Source organism: Aquarana catesbeiana, linkage group LG10 (assembly GCF_042186555.1).
Source record: "Aquarana catesbeiana isolate 2022-GZ linkage group LG10, ASM4218655v1, whole genome shotgun sequence".
NCBI lineage: Eukaryota > Metazoa > Chordata > Amphibia > Anura > Ranidae > Aquarana > Aquarana catesbeiana.
In genome coordinates, this window is record NC_133333.1 from 74,383,011 (window position 1) to 74,408,863 (window position 25,853).

Consider the following 25,853-nt stretch of genomic DNA (forward strand, 5'->3'; position numbering starts at 1 on the left):
TATTACTCATCCAACCATCCTCTGCCTCTCTCAGAGAACATATCTGCCGCTGGGGAGAGGCCTGGACTGGCCCTTCTCCCTGGAATCCTTTCTGCCGTTGGGCAGAAGACAGGGTGTCTGGGCTCACTCTGTCATGCTGTTGGGGATCTAGGCCCACTGCCCAGCATCCCTGGGGTATACAGGTAGAGACTGAAGTCCCATCCACCTTCACAGGAAATCCATCCTCTGTTAGTTGAGGGCAGAGTCCAGCAGTCCTCAGCCCTGTTGCCAGCCCTTCTGCTGGAAACCCCACACCATCTGTTCCAGCTAACTGTAGGGAGGCCGACTGCCCCGGCTCCCTGGAACTCTGTAGTTGTTGCCGGTGCTGGGCAGAGGTTGGTAGCACTCTGCCCTGTTGCCAGCACTTCTGCTGGGGACTCCGCATCCTCCGCTCCGGCTAACCGTTGGGGCAGGAGGCTGGCTTCCTCCACTCCCAAACTGTGTAGCTGCCATTGGGGAGGTGAGCCGGCTGCTTCCTTTTCCATTCCCTCATCTGGCTGCTGGGACGACATGTCGATGGTACTGTCTCCCAGGTACACAGATCTTTGCAGGGGAGGAAAGCCCGCTCCCTCCACCCTGGCCAACTGTTGGGGAGGGACAACACACACCTCCTCTCCCTTCTCCCCCTGTATCTGCTGCTGGGAAGTGATTGCCATCTTCTCACCCTGAGCCTCCACAATTGCTGCAGGTGTGGGGCAGAGGTCTTGGACCCTCTGTCCGGTTGCCAGCACTTCTGCTGGGGGTTTGCCAGGTGGTGCCTCCTCTACAGAAACGTCTATGAAATCCCCAGTCTCTGGAATTGGTAAAAGTGTGGTACAGAGGTCTTAGACCCTCTGTTCAGTTACCAGATCTTCAGCTGGAGAAGTTTATTTTAACTCCATAGATGCTGCTGGCAGAAAATCACATGTCCCTGTCAGTGTTGTGGGAGAAAGGCCGACTACCTCTTCTCTCAAGAAGGCCGAAGCCACTGTTGGTGCTGGGCAGAACACAGTGAACTTTGGCCCTGATAGCAGCTCTTCTGCTGGAGGCTCATCAGGTTGTTCTTCCTCAGCAGAAAAGTCTATCAAATCCCATGTCTCTGCAACTGATGTCTGGGGATAGAGGTTCACCATCTCCTGTCCATGGAACCCAGAAGATGCTATCATTTCTGGGCAGAGGTTAGCAGAGCTCTGCCCTGTTGTCAGCACTTCAGGTTTGGGGACAGCAATCTCCGGATTTTCCACTGCCGATTCTCTGGCATGCTGCTGAACTTGTTCTAGCAGTTTCCTGTATGCCCTTTCCAGATGCTGTTCCTTCCTTAGCAAATGGTCCAGATCAGGTTTGAGCTCTGAGACCCCTGCAAGACCGAGCATAGACTCTCTATATTCTCTCAGGTCCTCAAGGTCAGGTTCCCCTTCATCGCCAAACATAAAAAGATCTGTAAGGCTCTCCCACAGCAATCCAGGGCCGCCAAAGTCATATCCCTCCGGAGAGCATTCTGTTGTCTCCCCTAAATATCCCTCCTCTGCGTGCCATTGCAGAGCCCGATAACGATTGTCCAGCTCTATCTCCTGCTGGACCAACCTGTCCAACTCAGTCACCCATTGCTCCTGGGGCTGCTCTCCCAGGAATGCCATCCGCAATGCCCGTTGGTCACTGGCCCGTTGCTCTTGGGTTGGAAAGCACTTGCCCTGTTTTATACCAGCGAGACGGAGGGCTGCAATCCAGAGCTCCACCCGAATTTGCTGCCTGAGCTCCAGGTATTCATCCTCAGACACAGTCCTGGTGTATGTTGAAAGGATGATTCGCAGCAGCCCCGGGAATTCTGATGCCAGGTCCATATCTCCGCTGGGGTGACTGAAGTATGCTATCCTGATCTTGGATCCAGGTGGAGGTTTAGATTTCCCAGACTGCAGGAAGCTTTCCCGCTGCTTGCCACCAAAGTCACGGAACGTCCCACACTCCGCTTGAGTGCTTCCGTCAGTATACCGCTTCCTAAGTTCTGGAACACGAGTCCAATGGATCTGGCTATAGTAACCCCAAGAACTAGCCAACACCAGTCTTATCAGCAGGGGGCTGCTGGAGGAACCCCCCCCTCCCTCTTCAGGGACACAGATCCACAGCAAGGAGTCCCCAACAGAATCAAACAACAAACAATATATACATATATATAGGACTGAGTCCGATTAGTACAGTTCAGACCGGACCTCCAATTCACCCCACAAAGAGCACCGTTCCATTGAAAATCCAGGGCCCATAATCAAAAGGCAACAGGCTTGCATTCAGTCCTCTCCAACAGCCTCTGTCCCGGCTAGGTCTGTGACACCCCCCTTCTCCTGTCAGATGAGGAGCACTGCAGACTCACTCAGCTCTCTGCCTACAGCAGCTCTGCTCCCTCCCCAGCGGTCTATCTAGAAAACAGCCAGCAGCTCAGCAGTCATCATACCTTCATTGCTTCTGGGCTCTCTCTCTGCTCCACCCCACTTCTTTCATCCTTCTTGCAACAGATGCAGAGGCACCATGTGACACAGAGACTTTTAAAAGGTAGCACCTCTGCACAGCATTCTGAATCAATCCGCCCCCCCTCTCAGCCGGGACTAATTAAACATCAGCGGCTTATGCGGCTGTATCCCTCCTCTTCAAAAAGAGTCCCCAGCCAAGTAGCAGACAAGATTCACAGCAGGTACAATATTATTTAAAAAAAATAGTGTGAATTTTATGCCAATACCTCAGTGGAATTTTTGGGGGTGCTATGAGGGTGCTTGAAAAATTTTGGGGGGGGCTTCAGCACACCCAAGCACCCACCTGGCGCCGCCCCTGCGGAAGTGGCTAACTCCCATCCAATGGGCAGCATCACACGAAAAACATAAACTCGGGATGAGCTTTCATGAACCGGAAACGATAGCCATAACACCAAAGCTCATAGGATAAAAAGGAAAAGTGTGAGGGATAATATAAAATAGTACCCAACGTTGTGTGTTCAGGATAAGAGAAGTAAATACTTCCCCCATACCGGAATGCAACCAATATAAAAAATATATTTAAAATAGGATCTTAGAACCCTAACAGAATTCCAAACAAAAATTTAGAATCCGCAAGGGTTCCAATAAATTCATAAATTTAAAACCAAAATAGGATGTTTATATGGGGAGAAGGGATTATAGGTGCATATGGATATTAAGGAGTGGCAACCTCTTGTGGCAATAAAACAATAAGCAAACACAATGCATGAATCATAGAAAACAACATAAACTCACCAAAAATTAAAACAAAATAAAAAAATAATAAAAAATACAAGCTGTTTATACACCTGACAAACAGTGGCTAGACAAACCTTGAGAAAAAAGGGGAAACCCCATTTGCAACCCTATGATGAATATCGCGAGGACGAAAAAAACGCACATCAACATGTGACAGATAAATATCTATCCATTATCGATAAATGCGTTAACGTCCCACTCGACATTCATACCAAGGAGAGCATATGTCTGGCCCTGGTAAATCCACTTCGTCTTGAAACGTGAGACTTCTCTGACCATGTGACTGCCTCTCCAGTGCCCACAAAATTTGTCTATACCAAAAAAACTGGGAAGTTGATTGAAAACAATCTGTTCTTCTACTCCTATTAGTATTCAGCTTGCAAATGGGACATCTCTTGCATGGATAGAAACCTCTCATGCTTTGGAAAAAGGAGACCTTTTTTGGAGGATCAATTATATTCGGAGCCACCTGTAGTCTCAATGGGGGAACTCCCCGGTAGACTACCTGTGGTCGCTCAGGTAAAATAGAACCCAAAATTTGATCACCTCGTAGGACTTTCCAGTGTTTCTGCATTATTTTTTTTATGTCATAATACTGGTTGGAATAGCCAGTAACAAAGGAGAACTTAAAAGAATCATCCTTTATCTTTGGCTTAGCCACCAACAAATCATCTCTGAATGCAACATCAAGTTGGCTTGTACTATAGCCTTTTTCAAGGAACCGTCCCCTGAGGATAGAGGCTTCCCTGTTAAAATCGTCCGGGATTAGTACAGTTCCGCCTTAGCCTCAGAAACTGACTTTTAGGAATCGATTCCAACCAAGACTTATGATGACAGCTCTTGGTATAAATGAAACCATTATTAATATGGGGTGATTTGCTTCCCTAGGTCAAGAAAAGCAGTGCCACATCCAATAATACACTTGTATATAAGTATGTAATATTTCGATAATAAGTATGTGTAACAGAGTATAGAGAGTAAACAGATTTTTTATTTCGACATAATATAGATTAAAAACATAATGTATCATACATTCAACGGAGCATATTACAGAATCAATAAATTTCAGTGTTATTATCGAACAATAGATTATACGAGGGCTCTTTTTCACACCCAACGCGTTTCGGAACAGTGTTTTTGTCCTTCTTCAGGGATGTAGCAGAAAAGAGCAATTCATCTAAAGTAATTAAAATGTACAATAATGAGTGGGTTACCATAACATGTAAATATGGATGTATTTATCCAATATATGGTTAGATAATAAGTCACTCACTTATAATATGGTTCGTTGAGTTACTTTAAAACTCCAAAATTGGAGAGGCATTGGGCATTATTGCTGGTGTGGTTGTTATCATTGGAACATCGTAATTAGCACTAAGTAAAATTACTTGGTGGTGGTCCCATTTAATGGGGCAAGGTATCTCACCTACCTCCGTCCCTCCCGGATGCGTGCAGGCCAGAGCAATATACTGAGGCTAAAGGAGAGGGAACCCCTAGAAGTAAAAGAATGTAAAAGGGATAAATATTTAATGAACAAAAATTAAACATGGGTTTAAAAATTGAATATACATAGTATCTCATATAAGAAATAGTGTTTGTTCCCATATAAATAACATGTGTCCCAGATAGATAGAATATATATGGTACAAGTATGGTTACTTATGTATCTATGTCTTTAAAGTGAATGTAAATAAACATGAAGTTTATCAATAAACAAGACGTAATTGATTTGTATGGTTTAATTTCTAAATATATAATTTACGTGCGACACTTGGAGTATAGCAAAGTATTTTCTATTACTGGTGATAATATAGGTAAATGCATAGGTAATTTCTGAATATAAAATTTACGTGCGACACTGGAGTATCGCAAAGTGTTTTTTATTACTGATGATAATATAGGTAAATGCATAGGTATACAGTCATAAATTATATTGTTATGTGGGGTGAGATGTAGCCCAAGAATGTATTAATCAATGGTATTAGTATCAGCATAGAGGCAAGCAAGTAGAAAGACTATAGTCTGTTGCCCCAGCTGAAACTCTAAAGAATGTATGAAAAGGAGTCCCATAGATAAGGATTATACATACTTTATAAATAAGCCATAAACACTCGATACTAGTGCATATAATGCAATTATATGTGCAAATAATAGTTTCAGAGTAAGTAGTTATAGATCAGACAAGGAGAGAATTGCTCGAGGGTTATTTAAATGACACTAGATAAACCATGTTGCACAATACAAAGCAGTTTCCTTACCTGTTTATGTCAAGTTTCAAATGTGCCAGCCACGCATCCCAGCATCCAGCGTGTGTAACGCCTGAGCTGGGAATGAGAGGATCTGGCATTTTTTTTTTTTTCAAATATCAAGTTTATTCAACTCCAAACAGGGGTGGGGGCCCCGATACAGAGACATAAACAAAAAGCACTTTGTTGCAAACATTAAACAAGGGTCAAATAAGTACAAAGTATTATACAGTACATACTTAGGCGTGGAACTTCCGTGTATGTGGATATTTCTGGTATAGTTCAGGTTAACCCGAGACCACGTGCTAGTAACTACGGCACTGGGGTATCCCCTCCCCAACTTTTTCCATGTTTCTATAGAAAATGGGGACCGAAGTCCCTAGACTGAAGAAGGGGTGGGAAGAATAAGGGAGAGGATTTAGAGGGGGGAAAAGAAGTAGGAAAAGAGTAGCGGGAGATGGGAGGAAAGGGAGACATGGCGGTAGTTGAACCAGTTTACCGACCTCAACGGTATCTACTCCAAACGTGTGGAAGAAAAGTTATGAGCCGAGTAAGCGTTGTCCTTCCTCGGAATAAATAAACGCGTTCCAGATGTCCCAAGTTTTTTTATGGGCTTCTTGTTTATGTTGTGCAGTAAGGATCAGGTCTTCCATTTTCTTTATATCCTCCACTCTCCGCAACCACAATGAAAGGGCTGGTGGAGGGGGTTGTTTCCAACAGAGTGGTATACATGTCTTCGCTGCATTGAGCAAGTGACATGTGAGGGATTTCTTGTACCTCTTGATGGGGATCGAGGAAAGGTGTAGGAGAAAGAACGCGGCCTCGTCTGGAATAATATACTCTGTGAACATTTGTGTGATCCGTCTGACTTCACTCCAGAAGTCCTTCAACTTCGGACATGACCAAAAAATGTGGATCAAGGTTCCCTCCTCTTCAGCGCAGCGCCAGCACCGGCTCGAGGAAGAAGGGAAGCATTTCTGAAGTCTGGAGGGGGTCAGGTACCAGCGGGTAAGAAGCTTGAAGTTCGTTTCTTGTATTTTAGTGCAGAGCGAGGATTTAAGGGCAAGTGTGATTATACGTTGTCGCTGTGCTACTGAAAACGAACAGTTCAGGTCTCTCTCCCATTTGGTCAAGTAGGGAAGTGGTGGTTGTTCTTTTGGTGAATTTAGCAGTGAGTAGGTTTGGGACAGGATATGGGCTAATGGGCCTTCTCCTGAACAGAGCTCTTCGAACGGCGTTTGTTGGCGAATAAAAGTTTGTGTTTTTGGTATGGAGTGGAGGAAATGGTGCAGTTGGGCGGCTTTCCAGAAGTGGAGTTGGTAGTCACCTGCTGGGTTGATTAAGTCAGATATAGATGGCCATTTTTCTCCAATGATAAATTTGGCTGCGTGGTCTTTATCTGAGTCTCTAAGGTTGTTATAGTCTACGGTATGTAATCCCGGAGCAAAGTTTGGGTGACCAAGGATGGGAAATAGGGGCGAGTTTTTTGTTGTGAGGGAGGTCTGCATGGCTATTTGGTGGCTATGTCTCAGGGTGGTACGGATCTGGCATTTTATGTCGGCAAACTCACCATCAGCTGGCGCTGGTAATTGCGCTCAGCTGATCTGTGTAGTTCTTAGTGGGGGAAGCCTCATACACGGCCCAAGTCGTGTATGCGCGGCGCCGCCCCTACCGCGCATGCGCGAGCGCACTTACGTTGGGGCGGCGTCACGCACACCCGTCCCACCGACACGGAGAGCCACACCGGTGGACTGCGCATGTCCGCCGGAGTAGCAAGATGGAGGTCGTGGGCGGTGATGTTATACGTCCAGCTGACCTCCTATGGCGCCGCCCAGATAATATATCTGGGCGGCTTTCCGTGTCGGGCAATCGCTCTGGCTGATCGCACCAGGGAGAGACCTGGGGAGGGAGAACATTTCGTACTTTGAAAAAAAGTGATGCTTAAAGTGTATTATATATTGGGACAACGAAACAACGATAATGAGAGTTTAAATATTATGTATGCTGGTATATATATTCAAATGAGCAAATGTATACACGTTTTTGAGATTGGTTAATAATACAAAACAGTCAAATCAATAACATCGTACAACCAATGGTCAACTGGCATAAATTTGTCAACCTAGACTGGATATTATTTAAATAAAGTATCCATTATAAACCATGTTAAACCAGGGGATGAAAAATAGTGATAAATAAGCAACAATGCAAAACATTAAAATAGGTTCATATCTGCAATGTAGTGGGCAAAGTATGTTTAGGCCAGCATAGTGGTTTTTGACAGAATCAGATGCATGCAGGGTTACAAATTAGTTAAAACTTTTTCGATACCCAAAGACAGTACTATATGTAAACATGCACGGTATCATATATCTATATTTATATAATATATGGCATACATGATCTACAGAATCTGAGTCTAGTCATATAGTACACAACACCGATAATATTGTTACATTTGTTCTGTATAACGCTTATAGATTAATTATTTGAATCCTTTGGGCAAATATGTGAAGATTGAATTCAGAATTCAGGTGAGTATATTCTATATTAACCGTATCTAGGATTAGGAGACATAGGAGAAAATGATCCCATGTGGAACAGGGTAAACAGGTCTCATCATTCATAGTACTTGAAGAGCAAAACAATATAGATAATTGTGTGTGATTGGCTAATTCTCTCTATAAACAGTACTTCATTAGAAACCCATACTACTGCAGACATGTATGTCATAGATTAACAACAAATTCAAACAGGTACATATAAGTACATATGGGTACATGTAAGTCATACATTACATTTGATCTTTATCTATACATCGTATTTGATTTGATTTTTCTTCAGAAGTTTTTTAGTAGTGGATACAGAGGAGGAGGAGTAAGTCTACCCATGTTGGCGATGTACTGGATTAAGATAGGGGTATTCAAAAAGATTCCGAAATTTTGAAGAGGGAACCTTATTTATTTCTCCATTCCACCAGAGCAGAAGCCTTCGAGGAATGGTTTAAAACAGACAGCCTCATTTAGGACTGGGGGCGAAGTAGCCTTTAGTAAGTAAATCCATCTTAATTCTCTCTGAAGGAGAATTTTGTTCCAGTCGCCCCCCCTAGGGCTAGGGTGTATCCGATCCAATATCAAGAATTTGATCTTTGGGAAAATTCCTCCATGTACTAATGAGACATGGCGACCTAGGGGGAGGTCAGGATCACATGTTTGCATGGAAAGTATATGTCTGTAGGCTCTTCTCCAAAACTCTAGCTCTGTTTTGCCTACATAAAAACAACCGCAGGTGCACTGGAGCAGATAAACAACTCCAGTGGTCCTGCAGTTGGCAAAGTGTTTTGGGTATAATTTCTTACCATTCGGAAGGATAGGGTTCCTCTGTGTAAGCATATATCTACAATAGCGACAGGATCCACAGGTAAAGGTACCCTTGTATTTACAATGTGTTCTCATTGATTCATTTTTGAATTCGCTATTTACGATTCTGTCGCTAATCGAGGTGACTCTTCTGAATGTAAATTGTGGTTTCTCTGGCACTAGGTGACCCAAGGATGGATCCAGGGTCAGCATGTGCCAATATTTTTGGACAATTTTTCTAACTTGACAATGTTGTTGATTGTATGTTGTAATGATGCGTAATTGGTTAGTATCTTTCTGTCTACGAGATTGAAAGAGTGTATTCCTGGATTTCTGTGATACTTTTTTAAAAGCTCTTTTTAAGGTCTTGTGAGTATAGCCTCTTGCTAGTAATCTGTCTTGCAAGAGGCCTGCTTCTCTTATAAACGTGTCATTATCTGTGCAGTTGCGCTTGATTCTGAGATACTGTGAATAAGGTATTAAATTAATGAGAGGTTGAGGGTGAAAGCTAGTTGCGTGGAGGATTGTTTCCTGCGGTAGTTTTTCGAAATAGTTTGCTCCCAAGTTTACCCTGTTCGTTTTTGTAGATCTCTATGTCTAGGAATGTTATCCGATTTTTATCGGAAGACATAGTGAATGTTAAGTTAAAATCGTTCTTGTTCATTCTTGATAAACACTGCTCGAGCACATCCATAGGTCCATCCCAGATGACCAGGATGTCATCTATATAGCGATACCATCCCACAATATGGGTGGTATATTGGATAAGGGCTTCATCTGAGAGAAATGTTTTCTCCCACGTACGATGGGGCACAACAAGTCCCCATCGCCACCCCCTGCACCTGGAGGTAGTGGGAGCCATTGAAAGTGAACACGTTGTGGGTGAGGTTGTACTTGAGCAGTGCAACAATGAATTCATTGTACGTGGGATCAGTATCTAAATTCTGTTGAAGAATATGTCGAATGGCTGCTAATCCACGTTCATGTGGAATCGAACTATAAAGCGTTTCTACATCAATTGTTACTAGATAGGCTTGGTCTGGTACGTATAGTTGATCCAGAATTTGTAGGAGATCACTTGTGTCTCTCACATATGATGTCAGAGAAACTACAAATGGTCTTAAGTATTCATCCACTACTTTGCTTGCATTATCACTAATTGAACCAATGCCTGGAATAATTGGCCTACCTAGTGGGTCTTTGAGATTTTTGTAAGTATATAGAATGTGGGAGTTTTAGGGAAATTGTTTCTAATGAAAGTCCAGGTACATTTGTTAATAGTGTTGTTTAAAAAGGCTGAGTCTATTAACATGTAGAACTCCTTGTTGTATTTATCTACAATAGTTGCTGGGATACGTCGGTACCAATTTAAGTTATTCAGGATTTTTTTTACAGATATTTATGTAGTGTTCATTATTTAGGACAACTACATTGCTGCCCTTATCTGATGATTTTATAGTGATTTTAGTATTGGCAGCTAACAAGTTTAGTGCATCTAGTTCTCCTGGGCTTAAATTAGAGGGTCCTTTTGTTTGTACTTTTAGTTTTTCAAGGTCATTATTCACTAGTTTTAGAAAAGCTGCCACATTCGGGCATGTACTTGGTGGTGGACAGAGGTCCGATTTTTTCTTTAGTTTCGACAGGGTTGGAGTAGTCGAGTTAGCCGAATCTAGTTCTTCTATAGATTGTAAAATCCGGGGGAGGTCTATTGAATCAATTAGGGGTGAGGGGTGTAATTTGTTCTCATGTTCTGTTTCTGATAAAGTTTTTTGAGGATTACTTTTCGAATAAATAGCTGGAGGTCTTTGTAGAGTTCGAATTTGTCTAGATTGTGATTAGGACAAAAATTCAGTCCTTGTTTGAGGACTGAAACTTCATCTCTCGAAAGAGGGTGTGAGGATAAATTAATTATACTGAGATCAGTGTCTAAATGTGTTGAGGTATCTTGGTGAGTATTTAAAGTGTTAATTGAGTGTAGGTATTGAGATTGGGTGGGGCTGGTTTGATTCCAGCTAAGACTTGATCTAAAAAAGATGCATCATTACGTGTCGGATCATTATCCCTTTTACATTCTTTTACTTCTAGGGGTTCCCTCTCCTTTAGCCTCAGTATATTGCTCTGGCCTGCACGCATACGGGAGGGACGGGGGTAGGTGAGATACCTTGCCCCATTAAATGGCACCACCACCAAGTAATTTTATTTAGTGCTAATTACGATGTTCCAATGATAACAACCACACCAGCAATAATGCCTCTCCAATTTTGGAGTTTTAAAGTAACTCAACAAACCATATTATAAGTGAGTGACTTATTATCTAACCATATATTGGATAAATACATCCATATTTACATGTTATGGTAACCCACTCATTATTGTACATTTTAATTACTTTAGATGAATTGCTCTTTTCTGCTACATCCCTGAAGAAGGACAAAAACACTGTTTATTCCGAAACACGTTGGGTGTGAAAAAGAGCCCTCGTATAATCGATTGTTCGATAATAACACTGAAATTTATTGATTCTGTAATATGCTCCGTTGAATGTATGATACATTATGTTTTTAATCTATATTATGTCGAAATAAAAAATCTGTTTACTCTCTATACTCTGTTACACATACTTATTATCGAAATATTAGCAAGTGCCTTTAAAGTCCACCCAGGGGAATCTCTTTTCTTATATACAAATGAAACCATTATGGTCAGTTTCCTTAAAGTAGGTTGATGTTACAATCCGTCCTTCACTGACTCTAATTTTAAGGTCAAGGAAATGGATCTCCACACTGCTAGCTTCCTGTGTCAAAAGGTTACCCCTATCGTTGTTGTTTAAACCGGCGATAAAGTCATTGAGGGTTTCCAAACTTCCATCCCATAAGAGGAGGATGTCGTCTATATATCTTTTCCAGAGTACTAGCTCTGACCTGGACTCTTGATAGACTACATCCTCCTCCCACTTGGCCATGCTCTGGGAAAATTTAGCCCCCATGGCTATCCCCCTGTTCTGTAAATAGGAGCCATTATGCCAAAAATAGTTGTGCTCCATGGCATAATCAAGAAGCTTCAAAATAAATCATCTCTCGGACATGGAGAGTGTCCTGTTTAAGAAAATGATCTACCGCTTTCCTCCCGTGTTGATGGGAAATCACGGTGTACAAGGAGGAAGCATCCGCAGTGGCAAGTATATAAAAGTGTTTTTCCATTCAAAGTGTCTTAATAAATTGATTACCTGGGTAGAATCTCTCAAATAAGAAGGTGTCTTAATGACCAGAGGTTGCAAAAAGTGATCAATATATTTGCCCACCCTGGAAGTAACTGAATCAATGCCACTAACGATTGGTCTTCCAGGGGGGCAAACAGGATCCTTGTGCACCTTTGGTAAATAATAAATGACCGGAACCCTCGGTGCTACCGCAATAAGGAAAGCCTTTTTTTTTTTGGAAATGACCTTCTTCTGAAGGCCTTCTTCAACTAGCACAACAAGTTCCTTTTGGTAACTTGCAGTAGGATTCCCTTTTAGAGGCAAATAGGTGCTGCGATCTGACAATAATCTTGACATCTCAGCATTGTAAGCTTCTTTGTCAAGAATAACCACCCCCCCCCTTTTTTTAAGGCGGACGCACCACTATGTCATCCCGATCCTTAAGCATTTCCAATCATTTTTTGAATGTATACTCCCTATTTTTCTTAATTTGCAATAATTGTAAATCCTTATTGACCAGTTCCTTAAAGACAGTAATGGCCGGTGCTACAGGGCCTGGAGGATTAAACAAAGAAGCATTGGACTGTGGGCGGCACAGTGGTGTCGTGGATAGCACTTTCGCCTAGCAGTAAGAAGGGTCGCTGGTTCGAATCCCAACCACGACACTACCTGCCTGGAGTTTGCATGTTCTCCCTGTGCCTGCGTGGGTTTCCTCCGGGTACTCCGGTTTCCTCCCACACTCCAAAGGCATGCTGGTAGGTTAATTGGATCCTGTCTAAATTGTCCCTAGTATGTATGAATGTGAGTTAGAGACCTTAGATTGTAAGCTCCTTGAGGGTAGGGACTGATGTACATGTACAATGTATATGTAAAGCGCTGCGTAAATTGACGGCGCTATATAAGTACCTGAAATAAATAAAAAATGAATAAAAATTGGACAATCTGGAGTTTCTCATATCCACTGAAACTTCGACATTAGAGTGGTAAGGATTAGATTTCATATGACGTTGAATACTAATTTTACGAACAAATTTCTGGACATCAATAAATGTCTCGAACTTTTGAGGCCATGATTAAGAACGTGTTTCTCTTCATTAGAAAGAGTGGCTTTACTGAGATTGAAAAGGCCTACATCCTTCAGACCCGCTTCCTTTTTTGTGCAGACACTCCTCCCTCCTCTGGAGCCCCTTTTGGGTCTATGCCCCTTTTGTTGTGTCGGACCATTGGAAAAATATCTCTACTAGGTCCACCTCCTACTGGATCATCCCTACCAGAGTAATTGGGTGCAGGAAGATGGTTAGATTCCTGCTGCCAACCATCCCTGGTGGGTGTCCTTAGGGAATGGCTATATTGTGGGTAATAATCATTATCCCAACCATCATGATAGTCCGTAATGTACCTATCATTGATATGGGGACTGTCCCTACCACCAAGAGGGCCAAACCGGTTTTGAACAGTAGTAGAAAAAAGGAGTATGGGGCATATGTTGCCCCCTTTCCTCCTATCACCTCCTCCCTGGGACCCGCCCCTAAAGGAGGATCTCTGGGGTTGGGGTTGACCAGAGGATGGAAGGGATGTGGAGGCCCGGGTTAAATTAGAACCCTGATTCTGAGTAGCCGGCACATTCATATTAGTTGTGTCACCTACTTTAGTATTAGCATTAACAATAGTTTTAGATTGCCATTTAAACACCTCATTATTTTGATAGTCTGCCACATCTCTAAGAAACTTCTTTTTCTTTTTATTCCACTGCTCAAGCTCCTCCTTCTCGAGATGTTTTCTCAAGAGTTCAGACTTCTTGGCATATTCATCCGTGCTTTTAAATGGGTTCAGCTTTTCCTTGAGAATGCAGACCTCTGCATCCACCTTCAGAAGCTTCTGCATTTTTTTCTCAAGGAGAAACTGGATTAATTTTAAACCAGCGTCATAAAAAAACTGAAACCATTCCTCAGTGTTCAAAACATCACTTAAAGGAGTGATATCCCACCTCAGACTGCGGGGGACCATTTTATCAGAGAGATACTGATTAAAAAAGGCCACATCCCATTTGGTATGAAGCTCAGTGGTCACCAAATTCTTAAGTCTCATAAAGAGGCCACTAATATCATCATTAGAGCTAACTGTCTCACAAAAAATACCTTCAGTATTAATAGGAAAAGCAGCTCTAAAATCGAATATGTCTATATCTCAGGTAAAATATTTAAGCTGCAACACAATGGGGCTGATTTACGAAGCATTTGCGCCATGAGTTGCGGCGCACGCCAAGGCGCAAAGGACTTTTTCGTATTTACAAAATATTTGCACAGCGCATTACTATTCTCTTCCCGGCACATGGGAGGAGGCGATCAGTGCGCCACTATAGACATGGCGCACGGCATCTTTAACTTAAAATTTAAACAAGCTGGAAGTGCCAATATTATGGGGGTGATGTGGGTGATGTGAGGAAGTATAGTACTAACTGCCCAAGTAACAAATATGCCCAAAATAGAATGAGAAAGTAACTTTTTCTGAAAAAGCCTGCTGCGCTGGCAAGTCCATTTAGAACTGCGGGAGGTCAATTTATGCACCGCACATGCGCAAACGGCATTGGAGCTTGTTCAAATGCGTTGGTTCACTGCGCCGGCAAAATCTTAGTAAATGTCAAGCAACGTAAATGCATTTGCATAGGCTGAACGGGCGCACCTCTAAACTTTTTTTTTTTTTTAACGCAGGTTCACTTCGCGGCTACAATGAAATGTCGGTCCGGCAATACACATAACGGTTCATTGATAAAAACAGCATGGGGGTCCCCCTAAAAATCCATACCAGACCCTTATCCGAGCACGCAACCATACCAGGCCACATGCCCTCAACATTGGGAGGGTGCTTTGGAGTCCCCCCAAAGCACCTTGTCCCCATGTTGATGAGGACAAGGGCCTCATCCCCACAACCCTTGGCCGGTGGTTGTGGGGGTCTGCGGGCGGGGGGCTTATCGGTATCTGGAAACCCCCCTTAACAAGGGGACCCCCAGATCCCGGTCCCCCCTGTGTGAAATGGTAATGGGGTACAAAAGTACCCCTACCATTTCACAAAAAAAGTGTCTAAAATGTTAAAAATGACAAGAGACAGTTTTTGACAATTCCTTTATTTAAAGCCTTCTTTTTTCCATCTTCTTCGGGTCTTCTTCCTTCGGTTTCTTCCCCCATCTTCTTCTGGTTCTTCCTCTGATCCTCTGCTTCTTGCTCCGGTGTTCTCATCTGGCATTTTCCTCCGCGGCGTCTTCCCCACTTCATTCTTGGGCTGCTCCTCATCCATATAACAGAGGGCGGGGCCACACGGTGACCCCGCCCCCTCTGAAGCACGGTTCCATTATATAAGTGTCAGAAGAAGAGAAGCGTCACACAGCGTGAGCCTCCCATGGATGCAGAGCGGCCCGAGATCGAAGCGGGGAAGAAGACGCCGCAGAGGAAGATGCCGGACGAGAACACCAGAGCAAGAAGCAGAGGATCGGAGGAGGAACCAGAGGAAGAAGAAGATGGAGGAAGAAACCGAAGGAAGAAGGAAGAAGACCCGAAGAAGATGGAAAGAAGAAGGCTTTAAATAAAGGAATTGTCAAAAACTGTCTCTTGTCATTTTTAACATTTTAGACACTTTTTTGTGAAATGGTGGGGGTACTTTTGTACCCCATTACCATTTCACACAGGGGGGCCGGGATCTGGGGGTCCCCTTGTTAAAGGGGGTTTCCAGATTCCGATAAGCCCCCCCGCCCGCAGACCCCCACAACCACCGGCCAAGGGTTGTGGGGATGGGGCCCTTGTCCTCATCAACATGGGAACAAGGTGCTTTGGGGGACCCCAAAGCACCCTCCCAATGTTGAGGCATGTGGCCTGATATGGTTCAGGAGGGGGGGCGCTCTCTTGTCCCCCCCTCTTTTCCTGCAGCCTGCCAGGTTGCGTGATCGGATAAGGGTCTGGTATGGATTTTTGGGGGACCTCCACGCCATTTTTTAAAAAATTTTGGAGCGGGGGACCTAAAGGGCCTGGTATATATTTTGAGGGGGACCCCCACGCCATTTTTTTTTATTTTGGCGCGGGGTTCCCCTTAATATCCATACCAGACCTGAAGGGCCTGGTATGGAATTTCAGGGGAACCCCACGCATTTTTTTTTCTTAATTTTGTTTTTTTTCTTAATGCTGTTTTTATCAATGAACTTTTATGTGTATTGCCGGACCGACATTTCATTATAGCCGCGAGTAGTTTTAAATAACTTTTATTCCTTAAGGGCCAGTTCACACCACATGCAGTCCAGTGCGTTTTTTTCTGCATCAAAAAGCATGGAAAGTAGGTTATATGGTTTTCAATGGCATAGTTCACACCAGTGCTTGCAGTTCCAGTGCGTTTCCAGTTCCCAAAAAAAAAAGTAGAACATGCTGCATTTTTTATGCACTGGACTGTTCTGGAACGCTGTAAAATGCATCAAAAACGCACTGGAACGCACCTAAATGCACCAAAAACGCACTGCAACACACTTGTCCTTATTTAAGGTTAAGAAAAAAGAGGGGGTAAAAAAGCAGTGGACTGCATCAAAAACGTGCATGCAGAAAAGCACCTGGAACGCATCTGGACTGTTCACACCATAGAAACGCAGTCCGGACGCGTTCCAGGTGCTTTTCTGCATGCGCGTTTTTGATGCATTCCAGTGCGTTTTTGGTACATTTTTGATGCAGTCCAGTGCTTCCCCCCCTCTTTTCTTAACCTTAAATAAGGACAAGTGTGTTGCAGTGCGTTTTTGGTGCATTTAGGTGCGTTCCAGTGCGTTTTTGATGCGTTTTACAGCTTTCTAGTACAGTCCAGTGCAGAAAACATGCATCATGTTCTACTTTTTTTTTCTGGAACTGGAACGCACTGGAACTGCAAGCACTGGTGTGAACTATGCCATGAAAACCATCTAACTGACTTTCCATGCATTTTTGATGCATAAAATATGCACTGGACTGCATTGGTGTGGACTGGCCCTTAAGCAATTTGGCATATTTAAAGGCATTTCTCCTTGTTTCGTTTTTGGGGTTGTCCAATTGGTGACATTGATATATGTCCCTTAGGGTGGGACCTGGGCCCCCATACCCATTTTAAGGACAATAACTACAAGATAAGCCAGCCAAGTGGGGACTAGTAAAATTACGAAGTCAGTTCCCTTAGACTGCAATGGTATTTGTTGTATAACTTTTGCACGTTAGGCTCTTTAGTTGCCCCCCTGGACTGGGGGGTGGTTTGTCCCATCTGTAATTTTGGTGCATGCTGGATGATGTACTTAATTTTGGACATGCGGGTGGCTTATTTTGTGCTAGCTGCATTTGGGTTGTTCTGGGCATGCTCAGGGACTTTGTTTTTTTTTGGTGCTTTTTGTGTGTGAACAGCACTTGGATGTTTCTGGGCATGCTCAGAGTGTGTTTTTTGGGTTAGTAATTTAAGGACATCCTTAACAGGTGTACCCACTTTGAAGTTCTCTCTACATTGGGTGAACTTGCATTTTGTGTGATTAATGGACTGTGCATGTGTTTGCAATTGCCTCATTAGCACACAAACCTATGTTATATAAAGCTTGCAGATAGCATTCTTTACTTTGCCCTGAAAAGAGCCAAGATTGTGTGATGGTCTGAATTTTTCTTTGCTAAGCTCAATGGAGCGAAAGGGGATTCAGAACACCCTGCGGTTTCAGGTTATGCCTGGTCATTTGCGTAAAGTTAGTTTGGAGTTCCTTGTTCAGGATTTGCTGGAGAAATCAGTTGGAGTGGAACCACATCACATCTATTGTATCCAGGACCATGCAGCACCAAGGTACTATGATGTTTCTTTTGTGCATAGCAATTTTTGCATGGGAGTTATTGAGAAGTGTAAGGAATTGGAGAAAGCTAACCATGAGTCTATAAGGGCTTTCATAGCGGAACCCTTGTATGCTATGGAGGAGAAACCATTGGTTGTTCACCTATTTTTTTTTTTAAAGGGTAAATTTATTGAGATTTACAAAATTTACAGTTTCATGTCATACTGTACTGTTTACGCACAATGTAATAAATTACATTACAAACTGTTCTCAATCATTTAAACTGTAACATCATTAATACAGAAATAACTCTTTGTTAACTTAGAACATAACCAATAAAATTGTTGGTTTCACAAGTCATCTGCTGTCTTATTACTTTCTCCATCTACCTTATTGTGCATCTTATCCATATTCCATCTGCTTCATTTGTCCTTTCACATCCCATATTTTCAGCATTTTTATCATCTTATCCAGGTCAGTAGCGGTAAGTTTTTACATTGCAGTTTCTCCAGAGATATTTTTAATCCACTTTCCCCACACTTTATCAAACTTTTTATTACTACCTCTGGCCTGGTATGTAAGTTTATACATTGGTATGGCGTTATTAACCAATTTTAACCATTCTTGTAAAGGGGGATCTGAGTGTTTCCATTTTAGAGCCAATGCTTTCTTAGCGTAACAGAGTACTATTCTCAGAAGGGTCTTTTGTGATGTGGGCAATTCCTCTTCCTCCAGGTCTCCAAGAAGACACCTGGCTGGGGAGTATATATTTGGAAGTTCAAGTTTCTCCTCCATAAAAGTAAGGATCGCCCTCCAATATAATACTACCCGAGGGCATTGCCATACCATATGGAAGAAGTTCCCTATCGCTACATTACATCGGGGGCATTCTGGAAGTTCCCTCCTACCCATTTTGTGTAGTCTTTCTGGTGTATAGTAGATTCTATGCAAAAAGTTAAACTGAAGCATTTTATCTCTAGCTGAGATTACTGAGGAAAGCATTGTATCCAATACCTCCGTCCAATTCTCCTCCCCTAGTGACGGTATATCCTTCTTCCACTGTGCCGCCACCCTCTCCACCCTAGGGCTAGAGGATGGCAGCAGAGCCAAATAATACCTAGAGATCATTTTTGCATGGTCTTCCTCTGCAATCAGTTTTTCTCCTACAGAAGGGGATACATTTATTTTACCTTTACCATATTGAGCTATTATAGCCTTTCGCAGCTGAAGATATCTGAAAAAAAAAGCATTGGGGATGGCGTATTCAATTCTCAGGTCTGTAAATGATCTAAAGACTCCTTCTCTGAACAGCTGGTGTGCATACTTAATCCCATATTTTGCCCAACATGCCCCGTCTGGTATTTTAGCTATTTCTATAAGATGGGGGTTATGCCACAGTGGGGCATTAGGAGAACTCGTTAGGCTAGATCCATTCATCTTAACATTACATAAATGAAATATTTTGTATGACAGCTTCAGAATATCAGCCCCCTGTTCTGGATAAGGGCCATTTCTATAAAGTATATTGATCAATGCCTCATATGAGTATACCTGAGCAGCTTGTGTTGCCACTGAGGCAAGGTTCATCTTCGGAAAACCCCACCAGTGTACATGCGTTAGTTAAGCAGCCAGGTAGTAGCACCGTAAATTCGGCAGGGCCATCCCTCCCTCTCTCATAGGTAGGTAGAGTGTATCCAGTGATACTCTAGCTGGTTTAGGTCCCCATAGAAAGGAGGAGATTGTCTTATTTACTTCCGTGAACCATTTTTTGGGGATATACACTGGGGCATGCCAGAGCAAGTACAAAAACCTGGGCAAATAAATCATTTTAAATATGTTGATTTTCCCTAATAGGCCAAGCGGTAATTAGGCCCAGGTCTGTGTACTTTCTTTTAATCTCCTCCAAACCGGTGACAAGTTGTTAATCACATATAGACTTAGTGGCAACTGGATCTCAACCCCCAGATATCTGAATTTGTTTACTATTTTTAATGGGATGTCCTGTGGTATTTCCGGAGCATACCCAGGATCCAGGGGAAGCACCACTGATTTACTCCAGTTCACCCTGAATCCTGAGTACCGCCCAAATTCAGAAATTCTATTCAGGGCTGCACGCAGTGTTCCCCCCGCCTCCTCTAAATATAACAGCATATCATCTGCGTATAGAGATGTTTTCTCTTCCCTGTCATTCATCGTACAGGCCTTGATTAATCTGTCTTCTCTCAGCTGAGCCGCCAGTGGCTCTATTGCCAGGGCAAACAGCAGGGGTGATAAAGGACACCCCTGCCGTGTGCCCTTAGCTATTTTGAATTGTCCCGTAATAGTATTATTAATCCTTAGTCTAGCCTGGGGGTCTGCATACAAAAGTTCAACCCACTTTTTAAATTTGGGGCCGAATCCCAGCCGACCAAGGACCGCAATCATGTATGGCCATTCTATAGAATCAAACGCTTTATGCGTGTCTAGTGATACTACCACACGGGTATCTTGGGCAGGGCCTTTAGATTGAATTATAGTAAAAAGACGTCTCAGGTTTATAGCCATCGATCTTTCAGGAATGAATCCTGTCTGATCAGGATGAATGATAGATGCAATAGCTTTATTCAGTCTCTTTGCCAAAAGTTTAGCTAAAATTTTTGCGTCAACGTTTATGAGTGACATCGGTCGGTATGATTCACACAGATCATGGTCCTTATGCGGCTTTGGGATCAGCACTATCAATGCTTCTCTCATAGATTCAGGTAATATACCATTATTATAGGCATCTTCATACATAGTCAAGAGCTTAGGGGCCAGGATTTCAGCGTATGTCCCATACCACTCCACCGGGAATCCATCTAAACCGGGAGTTTTATTAGGTTTTAATGTCCCAATAGCTGAGATAACCTCTTCAACTGTGAAGGGATCATCCAGTTCCTTCGCCTTCTCCACCGTGAACTCTAGTAGGGGTATTGGATCTAAATATTCCCGTACTTCCTCCATTATGTAGTCAACTTTTGAGGTATATAAATCCTGATAGAATTCTAAGAATGCGTTTGCTATATCTGTTTGTGATGTACATAGTGTCATGTTCTTGTCCCTTATTCGTGGTATAGAGGTTGGGGCCTGCTGAGAGTGAGCCAAATACGCCAATAATCTACTGTTCTTATCCCCAAATTCAAAGATCCTCTGCGCTTGATAAAGTAACTTCTTCTGTGTTTTTTCTATTAGCACTAAGTCTAACTGTCTTATACTCTCCCTCCATATTCTATGTGTATCAGAGGTAAGGTTTTTAATATATTCCACTTCAGTTTCAGTGGCCAACTGTTCAGCCTCCTTCACCTTCCATCCCCTATCTGACTGGAGCTGTTTGATTAGTCCCGCTGTGGAACCCCGGAGTGTGGCCTTGAAAGCGTCCCATGTGATCCCAATTGGAGCCTCATTTTTGTTTTCTACCCAGAAAGTATTAATGGATGCAGCAGTTGACCTCTCAAAGCATTCCTCCTTAAGCCACATAGGGGTTAATCTCCATACCACATATCCGGGTGGTCTTTCCATATCAATGGTGAGGAGCATGGGGGAGTGATCCGAGATGGCCCTCGGTAAATATTGAGGGTTGTTCACCTATTTAACCCCTTCACGGACACTGCTTTGGTAGTGGCCTTTTTAAAGAGATACTGCTCTGCAGTGAAGGGAGGCTTCAGGATGACTAATCGTCTGGGGATCTTTAATGGCAAATTAAAGTTTTTTGTCAAGCTGAAGGTAGATTCTGAAGGGATTGGTGGAGTGCGGCATCCACCAGCTAATTTTTCAATAGCAGGAAATAGAGGCTTTCTCTACTACCCTGGTCAACCGACATACTGCAGAAGATGTCATAAGTTTGGGCATACCAGAGATGAATGTAATGTGGAGATGCACTGCCAGAACTGTGGGGAGGAGGGACATGAGGCTGGGGCTTGCTTGATTAAGCGGGCCTGTGATATATGTGGACAGCGTGATCATACAGTGAAGAATTGTCCAAAAGTAAGAAGGGCCTATGTCTCTTTTGCTGAAGCTGTCATGCGCACCGCTGAGAGTGGACGACCAGTGTCCACACAGGTGCTGTCTGACTCTCCTGAAAGACAAGAAGAGGAGGAGGAGGTGGTGGTGGAAGAGGAAGAAAGTGGGCACCGGGGTGTGGAGGAGAGTGTGAAGGAAAGAGTAGAAGTGCCACCCACTAGTGTGGGGCCATTAACAGCGGAGAGTGGAGCAGAGGTGGAGAGGGCTATGGAGGAGTTGGCAGCAGCCTTACAGTGGGAGCCGGAGGTGCGGAAGCCCAAGAAGAGGAGGTGGAAAAGATGGAGACACTGGGTGCCAAGACCAAGGTGGACGCTTTGGAGAGCCCTAAGAAGAGAAGGGCTAAGAAATTGAAAGTAGAGACAGCTGGAATTGAAACAAGTAACCCCTTTGAGGTCCTGGGGGATGTTGGAGTGGAGGTAGAATCACCAGCACTAAGTCCGGGGACTCCAGAAATTTTTCAGCCGGCCACATTATCACCTAGTCAGGCGTTTTTGGATGATGAAAGCATTATAGCCCTGAGGAATGTATGTCAGTTTTCTGGCTTAAGTGATAGGGCTGGGGGTGAATGATGCACATCTTCATGTGAATGAGCATCAAGCTGGTGTCCCTCAATGTGAGGGGTTTTGGGTCTCCTGCTAGAAAGTGTGCCGTTTTTGAGGACTTGAAGGTCAATGGAGGAGATATCACCTGTCTACAGGAGTGTTTTTTTAATCGACCGCCCAAGCCTCGAGTGGGTGGTGGATTACATATGGTTGGCAGTTGGGGAAAATAAGAATGCTGGAGTAGGCATTATCATTACAAATAGAAATATTCCCATTATGTCTCATGTTGTGTTAGTGCCAGGAAGATTAATTATGGCAGATTACGTTTTGTTTAACCAGAAGTTTAGGCTTTTTAATTTTATATGCTCCTGTGAATAGCCAGAAACGTCTTGAGTTTTTTGAAGTTTTGAAGTTACATGCAGTGGGAAGGAGACCTAGTGTGATCATGGGTGATTTTAATACGATCCAATTTGTGAAAGATCGGATAGGAGTAGCAGAGACTAAGTTAGATGAAGGTAGCACTATGCTGAATGGGTTAATTCAGGACTTGCATCTCAATGATGCTCATACTGTTCTGGGTTTTGGTGGATCCATATTTCACTTTTTTTTCGGAGCGTGGGCGCACCAAATCCAGAATTGATTTATGTTTGTTTTCTGATGCGTTCAAATGTGCTAATGTTAAACACAGGCCGGTAATTTTTTCAGACCATGTGGCAGTGTATGTTGATTTGAGTATGGGAGATAGTATTAAGTTTGGTTTAGGGATATGGAGGTTAAATAGTTTATTGTTACAGGACGAGCATGTCAAAGCCCATTTTAGTAATGAATATAGTAGATGGGTTAATAGGAAAAAAGATTTTAGTAATATTTTGAGGTGGTGGGATTGGGTCAAAAGGAAAATTAAATTCTTTTTTCAAAAAAAGAGTAGGGATAAAAGAAGCAGTGAGAAAAGGATATATTCTCGGTTACAAGTCAGGTTGGCTACATTATATTCATTTAGAAATATGGGCTATGACATGGCCGATGAAATAGACCATGTTAGGAAAAGGATTAAAGAGGTATTAACTGAAAGAGGAAAACAAATTATTTTTCAAGCAAGAGTTAAACACCTGGAGCAGGATGAAAAATGTTCTAGATTTTTTTTCAAGAAGGTTTGTAAGGAAAAAGGAGTGTTTGAGGGTGTGTATGATGAAGAAGGTAGGGGAATGTAAATTTTATGAACGATTGTATGAGGGAGTATGTGTTGATGAGTCAGATACTAGAATGATTGATATGGTTGAGGATAATTTAGATGGATAAGGGTTTTTTTGCAGAAAGCAGTGAACGAGGAGGAGGTGTGGGAAGCTGTGACAAGCATGGGGGCTAATAAAACCCCAGGAGGGGATGGCTTACCAAGTGAGTTTTTTAAATTGTTTTGGGAAATTATTAAGCGGGATGTGGTTGAGGTATTCAGTTACATGATGAGGGAAGGCATTATATCCGAATCTATGAGAGAGGGGGTAGTGGTATTCATTTATAAGAAGGAGGATAAGATGGATATTTGAAATTGGAGGCCTATCTACTTACTAAATTCAGACTACAAGGTCTTTGCAAAAATGGTGGCGAGAAGATTATCTAAGGTCATTAGTAGGATGGTTAGCGAGACGCAGGCCTGTGCAGTGCCAGGTCGAATGATCTCGGAGAATTTAATTTTAGTTAGGGATATAATTAATTTTTGTAAAGATAGGAATAGTTTGATTATCCTGACATCATCTGACCTTGAGAAGGCATACGATAAAGCGAATCACGGATAAATAATGAAGAAACTCCTGCGCTGTCAGGAATACCTATGCTAAGGGGCACTGCTGCAACACCTAAATGGCTGATCCAAACAGACAAAAGTCGTATGAATAAAGTGAGTGGTGATTGCGCTGTGATAAAAAGGGGGAAGGGGAAGGGGCTAACTCAAATGTATAGAGAGGTGAATGAAAAATGAAAAAATTATACAAAAGGTATAATGAGCATGAGGGCTAGTATCATACTAGCACATAAAAAATATTGTAAATACTGAAATAAAAGAAAAGAAAATTCTCAGTGCAAAAGGGCTAGTATCATACTAGCACATATGTGGTAACTCAGCAAATACTTATTGGTGACTCCAAGTAAATAAATCAATGGTGAACAGTCCCACCACCTTGTAGTACAAAGTGCTCAAACAATAAGTCATCAGTTCCAAAAAGGCAAAATGAAAAAATTATACAAAATATAAAAGTATAATGAAATGTAATAAAGTGCAGTCTCATGGGCACTAAATCCGAATAAACTGAAGAAACAAAATTGCCTGAAACGTATAAAGAGCTATAAAATGAGTGACAAATACAGTGTGGGCACAAAAAAAAATTATAAAATTGAACCAAATAAAAATATATAAATCAAAAAAAGTCCATGTGCATGAGGGCTAGTATCATACTAGCACATAAAAAATATTGTAGATACTGAAAAAACAAAAAAAAAACAAAAACCTCAGTGCAAAAGGGCTAGTATCATACTAGCACATATGTGGTAACTCAGCAAATTCTTATTAGTGACTCCAAGTAAATAAATAAATGGTGAACAGTCCCACCACCTTGTAGTACAAAGTGCTCAAACAATGAGTCATCAGTTCCAAAAAGGCAAGTCCACAAGCCACAGGGAAGGGAAAAAAAGTCTTCAGTGGGGACACCTCTGTGCTCGCAAGCAGCTCACCTTACTGCTGCAAGACAACAGCTTGTAATCCAATAACCAATCACCAGCAGGCAAGGGTCCCATCCAGTAGTTCAGGCGATACGGGTGGTGGGTGTGCAGGATGGCATATAAAAAACATAAGCAGACAGTATATAGTATAACTCCGTGGCGGCCAGAGTGGAAAAAGGGACAGGACACAGAAGGGGGATGCACTCACTTATGTAAAATGAGTGTGGGCGTCAATCCAACGAACGCCGAGTTCGTATACCCCAAAAGGGTGTCTTCAAACCCTCCCCGTTTCCTTAATGCTCGTCACAATGGGATGAATATATGTGGAGTATTGGAAGAGAGTGCACATAGCGTGATCCCGTATATAAATCAGTTTATTAGGTTAAAAACAACATGGTACACTTACATTTAGCAGAAGGCTGTAGTAAAAAACATCCACGAGCGCCGAACTCGTATCCTATCGTCAGTCTGGGACAGTTCCCATGCTCCAATCCTGACGCGTATCGTCACGTCACGTGACTTCATCAGAGCAATTTTGTTTCTTCAGTTTATTCGGATTTAGTGCCCATGAGACTGCACTTTATTACATTTCATTATACTTTTATATTTTGTATAATTTTTTCATTTTGCCTTTTTGGAACTGATGACTTATTGTTTGAGCACTTTGTACTACAAG

At 42.7% G+C, this 25,853-nt stretch overlaps 1 protein-coding gene across 2 annotated transcripts in view; it reads right to left on the reverse strand.

The window, feature by feature from the left end:
* LOC141110734 (suppressor of cytokine signaling 3-like) overlaps positions 1–25,853 on the reverse strand; it is a 413,958-nt gene that overhangs the window by 283,085 nt on the left and 105,020 nt on the right. Inside the window, exon 2 of one of the 2 annotated variants that reach the window (XM_073602288.1) lies at positions 4,709–4,771. The exons of the other annotated variant lie outside the window; for it this stretch is intronic. The gene's annotated coding sequence lies outside the window, so the exon portion shown is untranslated. The remainder of the gene's footprint in view (positions 1–4,708; positions 4,772–25,853) is intronic. 2 annotated transcript variants of the gene reach the window in all.